Source organism: Cetorhinus maximus, chromosome 9 (assembly GCF_964194155.1).
Source record: "Cetorhinus maximus chromosome 9, sCetMax3.hap1.1, whole genome shotgun sequence".
NCBI classification, from domain to species: Eukaryota; Metazoa; Chordata; class Chondrichthyes; order Lamniformes; family Cetorhinidae; genus Cetorhinus; species Cetorhinus maximus.
Window position 1 is genome coordinate 93,107,869 of NC_135887.1, and position 8,915 is coordinate 93,116,783.

Consider the following 8,915-nt stretch of genomic DNA (forward strand, 5'->3'; position numbering starts at 1 on the left):
CCATCATGTGGCCCAGTTAAGCATCTTCCTCTGATTGCTGCTGCCTTTCTTCCCCACCCTGGTTCTCGGCGATGCCACTTTGTAAGAGTTGTTGAGCACACAGCAAGTTCCAGTAATCTTTGAGAGGAGGCTGATTGCTGTGGTGGCATACCTCTTGATCTGTCCAAGTGTCTGAGTCTGCTTGAGGATGTTCATGTTGTGATTAGTTAATCCCAGTGGATGTATGTACCACATTTAACCTTTCCTCAGGTCTTGTCCTTAGATGATTCAGTGTGGTTATCAGCTATAGCTGCAGTATATTTTTTTGATCCCTCATGGATCATTTTACAGACTTCAATTTTTTTTTATCATCCTGCTAAGCTGTCTTATTTTAAAGCAATATTCCTGATTTACCTTATCTAAAAAATTAATATGTTATGTACTTAAGCAAGAATTCTTCATCTCTCTCTCTCCTCTAATCATCTTCTTGAGTTGTAGAGATTCATTTTTTTTAACATGACTCATTCCCAGAATATGTGCTGCCTTTATGCATGGGTGGAATGAGGTTTCCAACAGCAAATAAAAATATTTTAATTTCGTTTATAGCATGTCCCTGCTCATGCGACAGAATCACATGAGGGAACATGGTTTTAACATTTTTTAAATCTTTCTTTTTTATTTTCAAAAACCTTCATCTCTCTGAGTCAGCTCTGTGCTTCAGGGAGCTTTTCTTGCATGCACCCACACGCATGTGCGAACGTCCACCCTCGCCCTCCTCCCCCCCTCCCTCTACACAGGCAGCGCTGAGTGCTGCAGCGCGCGTTTCATGCTGGGTGGGCCTTAATTGGCCTGCCAGCGTAAAATCACAGTCGTGGCCCGATCATGGGTGGCAGTCGGCTTCCCGAACGCTCCCACTCACCCCTACCGAGCCCACCCAACAAGGGCAAAATTCTGCCCTTGGCTAAGATATAAATGTAAATGTTCCAAAAGGCCAAAAGTTAGTGCCAGTTAGATCAGGGGTTGCTAGCTTTTAGAGTAAATCCAGCCTGTAAAAGAGAAGCAGAGTAATATAATTTTATTATTTTGATATTACAAGGAGCCATAGGGCATTAATTGATTGCACTGGAAAACTTTATTCTGTTTGTTCATATATTTCATGATTAATTGCCCAGAGTTTTATTTACAGTTGGACTTGTCCCACTCAAGAGCCTTCAAAAGATAGGAGGGTCACATGTAGCACTGCTAGAACAATCACTGGCCCCGGTTTTATTCAAAGGTCAGTTTTCAGCAGGTGAGTTTTGGTATCATGGTATCCTATGCTAAAGATGAATTCAGAATTCTGAATCAGGCTGTCACGCAATGCAACAGTTCAAATCTGATGAGAAAAAGCTGCTATTCTTGCAACAGTCACTTGAATTTTTAAGTTGTAGAACAATAATCAGTTGCTTCTCTTTCTTTTCTTCTACACTATTTATTTTTTTCCACTACCATGGTTACCTAACCAAGAGCGCTGGCAGATCTCATTCTGGATTTCCATTACTGACTCACAGGAAAGTGTCCAATGAAAAACATAGTCAAGGACAAGTAAATGTTATTCAATCTATCAATGCTCATCCCTACAGTGCATTAGATCTTGTGTTATGGCATGTCATTATATCTTGAATAACCCTAAGGTCATACTTCTATTACTTTGCTTAGTAGATTATTCCAAACATCTTCACTTTGGGCGGAACTCTCCCACCCCACCTGCGGTGGGTTTTGTGGCAGGCAGGAGCGGAGAATCCGGTGACAGGTATAAATCCGCCAGCGTAAAAACAACTTGCAATTCTCCTGAAGGTGGGTTTATGGTGGGTCAGTCATCCCGCCAACTAGTGGCGTTAACACTATTTGCATTCATTAACATGCCATGAATGCTCATTAGAACAGCTGCTCGTTGGAATCTTGTCACACCTTCCAATCTTGATGGTGCCCACCAGGCTGTGTGCCCATGGAGTGCAGGGCTGAGCACAAGTCCGGCAACACCGGCTGAACCAATGCCTCCATGGTGGGTGCCAGCCTTCCCATGGTGACCTCGAGGCTTGCATGTCAGAGCCATAGGGCAGAATTTTGCCCTTGGTGGGCAGGCGGGCCCCACCGGCTCGGCAGTGGGTGGGCAGCCGAACTCCGCCGCCGAAATGGGGCCCGCCACCATTTTGAGTGAGCAGGCCAGTTAAGGCCCGCCCAGCGGCCTGCCCGACAGGAAGCGCTATGCGCTTCCTGTGCTGGGGTGGGGAGGGAATCCCCATCTGTCAAAGTTCGCTCTTTCGCACATGCACATGAAAGAGCACACTGCTTCCTGAGACCAAGTGTTGTCTCAGGGAAATTACTGACAGGTAAAAAAACTCCAAAAATAGAAAAATATTAAAATTATTAGCATGTCCCCCTCATGTGACAATGTCACATGAGATGGGACATGTTAATAAGAAACACATAAACTTTATGAAACTTTTTAAAAACGGACATGAAACCTCATCCCGCCAGTGGATGAAGTTTCATGTATAATCAGGAGTCCGCTGGGGCTCCTGGCCTGCCCGCTAGCCTTAAGGTTGGACGGGCAGGGTCCTGTCAATGGCCTTAATTGGCCATTGAAAGGTCGGTGGGCGGACAGCTGATTTAGCTGTCTGCCAGCCTTCCTGAAAATTTAAAGGGCCTGGGATGACGTCGGGGGTTCATCCCGTGTCACTTTCCTGTCGGTGTGCGGGCCCTGCCCCCAAATCGCTGATGGGAAAATCCTGGCCATAACATCAAACAGAATGCGGCGGACTGCTCCATTTATTCCCTTTAGTCTGCTGAGTGACTGTCAAATCTCTGCCTGATGTTTCGCCGCTTGACATTGCATCTCCAGCATTGAGTGGCAGCCACTTCCAGAGGCTCATCATCTGACCCGGACTGAGCAAGTGGCTGGTCTCCAGCAGCCCTCCAAGTGCTGGATACTTGGGTTGTCCCAGCCTCCATCTGCTGTGAGGACATATCAGTGAGGTGTTCTCCAGAAAATGAGCCCGAGCCTAATCTATAGCTGTGCCCTACGGACATGTGTGTCTCTGAGTTGGTGGAGGGTGCGTGTGAGTGCCGTGATGGTTCTTCCAGAGCTTCATCTTCGGACATGGTCCGGGGGCTCGCACTGGTGCTCAACTGGCTTGTGGGCCTTGATCTGCTGGTGCCTAGAAAATAGAATTTCAGTTAATGAGCGTGAGCTAAATAAAACTGCACGTGACTCACTGTTCTCAGGGTTTGATGGAGCTGTGATCCTTACTAGGTTGCTGGGAAAGGCCAATTTTCCCTTCCCCACAGGATCAATCCCTGTCCTCCCCATCCAGCTCGACTGCAGCCTCCTCAAACTCACTGAGGGCAATGATGTCAGCTGTCCCTCCCCCGGTCTGCGATCTCTCAGGCCTGTTGTGCGCCAGCTTGACCTGTATGCAGAGGAAAGAAAGACATGTGATGAGAAGGGATGGAGCAGGGATTGGGTGAGATGCATGTCCCCTGTGTGTGGTGAGCCCTCCCCAGAAGGGCCAGAGGATGGAGTGTGAGCAACATGATAAATGGGATGGCAGTGATGTGAAAGTCTCGGTGAGAGAATGAGTGTTGATATGTGTCTCCCACTAATGGTTGTGTGAGATCCCGGAAGAGAGTAGCCATTTGAGTTTATGATGTCATGATGAGAGTCTGATACTGGAGGGTGTTGAAGGATGACTTACCCTGGCGGAGTGGATGAGATCATTCATCCTCTTCCTACACTGGATGGCGTTTCCGGTGCGGTTGCCAGCAGCGCTGACCTGCTCAGCGATGGTCTCCCAGGCTGGAGGTGTGAGGCTGCTGTGCTTCCTGGAGCCATCCCTGGGATACAAGACATGCCTGTGTGCCTGCACTCCTCTGATCAAGGCCTGGAGGGCCTGGTGGGTGAAGCGGGGTGCTGCCTTCTTCTTGAGGCTTTCGGCCTTCTCCTTGTGGCTGGAAGACATCTCTGCATGTGTCCTAATGACACTGGAGAGAGTGAGATGTATGTGTTGGACTGGCATTTAAATTTCGACCCTGCCAGCTGACGGCAGGCAGACGAATTAGCTCCAGGCCTAATTCTCGCCTGTGCATAATTAATGAGCTTCCAAGCGCAGAGTCGGGCATGAGTTCCCGCCATTCTGGCCAACGGAGTGGGTGCCACAAAAACCGCCCACCACCGTACTCATAAATGGTCTCATAAATGGAAGATTCTGCCCTATTTGTCCACATGATTTACCTGATACCTAAATATACTTTTCTATAAATTCCATTTACAGCTTTTGATCCAGATTTTTTCAAATTTACTTTTAAGTAATAATCTAAGTATATTTTATATATGAGATATATGATTTAATATTTTATTCAGAGGATCTCTCCCAATGCCTTGGGCAACACTTACCCTTCAACCAACACCGCCAAAACCAGTCACCTGATCATATATCCCATCACTTTCTGTGGGGCCTTGTTGTTTGAAAATTGGCTGTCATACTTCACTGTACATTATACAAGTGACTACACTTAAAAGTATTTCATTGACTGTGAGGTCTGAGAACTTTAGGGCATCCTGAAATCATGGGAAATACTATGAAAATTAAAGTACTTTGTTTCATATACTTTTATGCTGTTTCACTCCTTAATTACTTTTACTGCAGAATAACAGTGTAAACTTCTCTCATTTTTTCTTCATCAGTCCCTCCCTTTGCATTTTAAATCAGTCTTTTTTTTTTATCTTTATGCTGTCTAATACTTTCTAAAGCAAGTATTGTTTTGTAATATAAGTCTACAAATTGCTGTTGACAATGTTACTGAATAAAAGAATAATATTCCCATAGTATTGTATGAGAGAAAAACGTTACACTTATGAGGTTTATAAGATTATGTTCTAGAGGCTTTATTTTTAAGTTTAGGGTAAAATGAAGGGGATTATGTGACCTATCCTGAATCCTGCCTGATGGTAAGCCTGGGTGGTTTGATTGATAGAGATCAAAGGAAGTCTTGGATTGTTTTACTGGGAAGAAGGTGCAAGGTATTTATTCTTGGAGACGACGGCAGTAGCCTATGCATTAACAGTAGAGACTCTGAGTCTCCCAAAGTCCAAGAAAGGTGGTGAAAGTATTGGATTGTAAATAGTTGTGCTCTATACTATCAATTTACTTCTAAAATGAAAGAGAGTTGGAGTCAAGAATAGCTAATCAGCATTTCTACCTGGATGCAAAGTTAACATGTTTCACTGCCAACAGGAAGGGAGCAGAGGAAGCCAGTTTTGAGATCAGGTTACAGGCTTCCTTACAAATCAATGAATATCACAGACAGACAGCAGTCTTGTGTGGTCAGCAGAGAGAAGAGGCTGCTTGGTTTTCCAAACTACACAGCTGGATGCAGGAAGGAGATGATCTCTCATTGAAGAGATACATCCCACAGGCATCTGAGCATTCCGGCACCAATTCAAATTTCAAGGCAATACTAAGCTATGTTGTGAACCTTTAAATTCAGTAGACTTGTGCTCTGGTGTTCTGGCTGCCCCACAGTTTTATTAGCTTTTTAAATTGCTTCACTACACATTCTAAATTTTGGAAGTAATTCATTACCCAATTATTCTCAGGTAACCTGCTAAAGCTCCCTAAGATTGAACTTCTTGGGTGCAGCATAAAATGGACAATAATGCATTAGCTACCCATTTTACATGGTGCCTGATTTTCCTTTTCCATTGACTTCAATGGAAAATGAAATTCACCACCCCGACACTGACTCAATTCAACTCATTATATGCCAATGCTACACATTTTTGACCAACATATATATGCATTTACTATTGTTGAATTTCATCTGGCATGTGTCCACCCACATCCATCTATCTCTACCTCAATAGTTCCCAATCTTTTGTGTGCCATGGCACACCTTTATACTGTAAAAAAATTGAGGCACAACTCCTATTTTCTCTAACTGAACTGCCCTCTACCTTTTATCTCTAAAACCTCCTAAAAATGTGTCAAGCCACCATCTGTTATAATTTTCATTGGTTTAAGCAGTTTACAATGAAAGCCCTCTCACCAATTGCATGTCAAATACACTATTTTTACAGAAAATGTACACAATTTAAAAGTGTTTCCCATTAAACATTTGAATTGTTTTCAGTTTTTTTAAGTCTGCATTTCTCAGTGTGAAGGTTCATATTTGTAACATTATAAAAAAGTTCAGTTTCTTTTCATTCATTAAAAAATATAGAAATTAAAAGTATATGAATTAGAGCAAAAGTCAAATGAAGGAAATATTGTGAGCAGCATTTTACTGGCAATGTTAGTCTGCCTCTGTGAGCAGAGTCTCTTAATCCAGGGGGGAACTGATGACAGGGCAACTCACAGGCCTTGCTCCACTGACAAGCGCTCCCTCCTTTTGATTCTTACATAAGCCAGTCTTGAGAATGCCAACTCGCACGGGTAGGTTGTGGAAATAGTAAGAGTACTGCTATAGTGTGATATGAAATAATTGGATATTCTTGTCCAGCAAGCAACCAAAACGTTTCCAGAGGCATCTCTGCAAATTTCAGTTTGAATATACGATCCACCCTGAGCTCTGTGAATTCCTCTTGTTCTTTTAATGACAACTTATTTGACAATCCAAAAGAAAGTGAACTAAACGGATCACATACCCAATCTATGTCTTCCATACTCGTGGAGGGGAAGCAGTTATTGAACTTCTCTTGTAGTGTTTTAAGATGTGTGGAGACGAGGTTGAGTATGGATTTGCCAGCAGGAATAGCAGATGCCAGCTTGAACACCTCAATCAACCCACTTGCCACTTCTTCCTGCCAAAGGGCCAGTTTTGACCTGAAGCCTTGACGTTTACCTGTGGCAGTCAGAATGCTCTCATTTTTCCCCTGCATTTAACATTCAGCTCATTCAGCTGGCTGAATATATCTGAAAGATATGCAAGCTTAGTGCACCAAGAATCATCACATTTTAAACCTTACTGTGGCATTTCATGCAGAGCCGAAAACTCTTTCAGCCAGCTACAGAGCTCATAAACAGGGGAGAGGGCCTTCCCCCGAGACAGCCATCGCACGACTGTGTGCATAAGTAAACCCTGGTACTCGATTCCTGTCTCTTCACACAAATTAGTAAACAAGCATGATTTCAAAAGATATGATTTTACATAATTCACAATTTTCACTGTTAGCTCTAATACTGCAGTTAACTCAGACAGCATTGTTTAGGCAACAAGGGCTTCACAGTGCAGGATACGATGGCTGACCTAGATGTCAGGATTCTGTTCTTTCACCTTACTTATGAATCCTTTGACTTTTCCCGTCAAGGAAGTTGCTCTGTCAGTGTAGATGCCATTGCACTTGGCCCAATTAAGATTGTTTTCCTCTAAGTAAGCAGTTGTGACATGAAATATTTCCTCTCCAGTCACATGACTGGGCAATTCTTTGCAAAAGAAGACATTCTCCTTGATAGAATCTCCGCCAACATACCTGACACTGGCTAAGAGCTGGTAGTGTCCGCTGACATCTGTGGAATCATCAATTTGCAGAATAAATTTTCCACTCATTTCTCTTGGAGCGCCTGTTCAATGTCAAGTGACATTTCATCACTACACCATTTGATTGTATTATCAGAAAGAGGAACTTTGTCGATTTCTTTGTCAGCATCAGCTCCCAGCATTACTCTCACAATTCTTTTGCATGCCAGCAGAATTAGGATTTTGACAATGATGTGCGGCATCTTCGATTTCACTATGAGTTCAGCCGCCAGGTCACTCGCCTCCTGTGCATTAACTGAGCCCTGTGCACACTCCATCATACGTTGATTTTGCTTTATGTTTTGTTCTCTCAGGCACTTGAAGTAGTGTAAATGCTTGTTGGAGAGCAAACGGCGTTTTGCATTCAAATTGCTCTTCAACTTACTTGGTATCATCGCAGCATTTGAGAGCTTCTCCCTGCAAATTAGGCATTCTGGGACAGGCCAAGAGGCAAGACCAGCCCACGAAAATCCAAAGACCAAGTAACTGTCACTGTACTGTCTGTGTACGAACCTCGCTTTTTTCTGAGTTTCTGTTGTTTCGGCACTCTTGAATCAGAATGAGATTCTTCACCTCTCTGCTTCAAGAACTTATCCATGGCTGTGTACATCAAATACTGTATGCCAGCAGTTCATTCAGGGTAAGTATGAGGTACATGTGAATTAACGGGCAAACCGTGGTCGAACACACCATACTACACAATAAATGCCCTCAAGCATCAACTTACAAGCACAAATTCAGCTCTTGGGCCATGCCAAGCAGAACATTACTGCTCCAAAGCAGTAGTACTGACCCCTGTGGCACACTACTTGTTGCATCTTGCCAATCTGAAAAGACCCATCTATGCCTACTCTCTGTTTCCAGTTAGCCAGCCAATCTTCTATCCATGCTAATATGTTACCCTCTATACCATGAGCTTTTGTTTTCCGCAATAACGTTTGATGTGGCGCTTTATCAAATGCCTTCTGGAAATCTAAGTACAGCACATCCACCGGTTCCCCTTTATCCACAGCACATGTTACGTCCTCAAAGAACTCCAATAAGTTGGTTAAACATGATTTACCTTTCACAGAACCATGTTGTCTCTGCCTGATTACCTTGAACTTATCCAAGTGCCCTGATATAGCTTCTTTAATAATAGCTTCTAACATTCTCCCTCTAACCGATGTTAAATTAACTGGCCTGTAGATTCCCGCTTTCTGTCTCCTTCCCTTTTCGAATAGTGGAGTTACATTTACTATCTTCCAATCTAATGGAACCTTTCCTGAATCTAGGGAGTTTTGGGAAATTAAAACCAATGCATCAACTATCTCACTAGCCATTTTTTTTAAGACCCTAGAATGAAGTCCACCTGGACCTGGGAACCATTGCTTTACAGC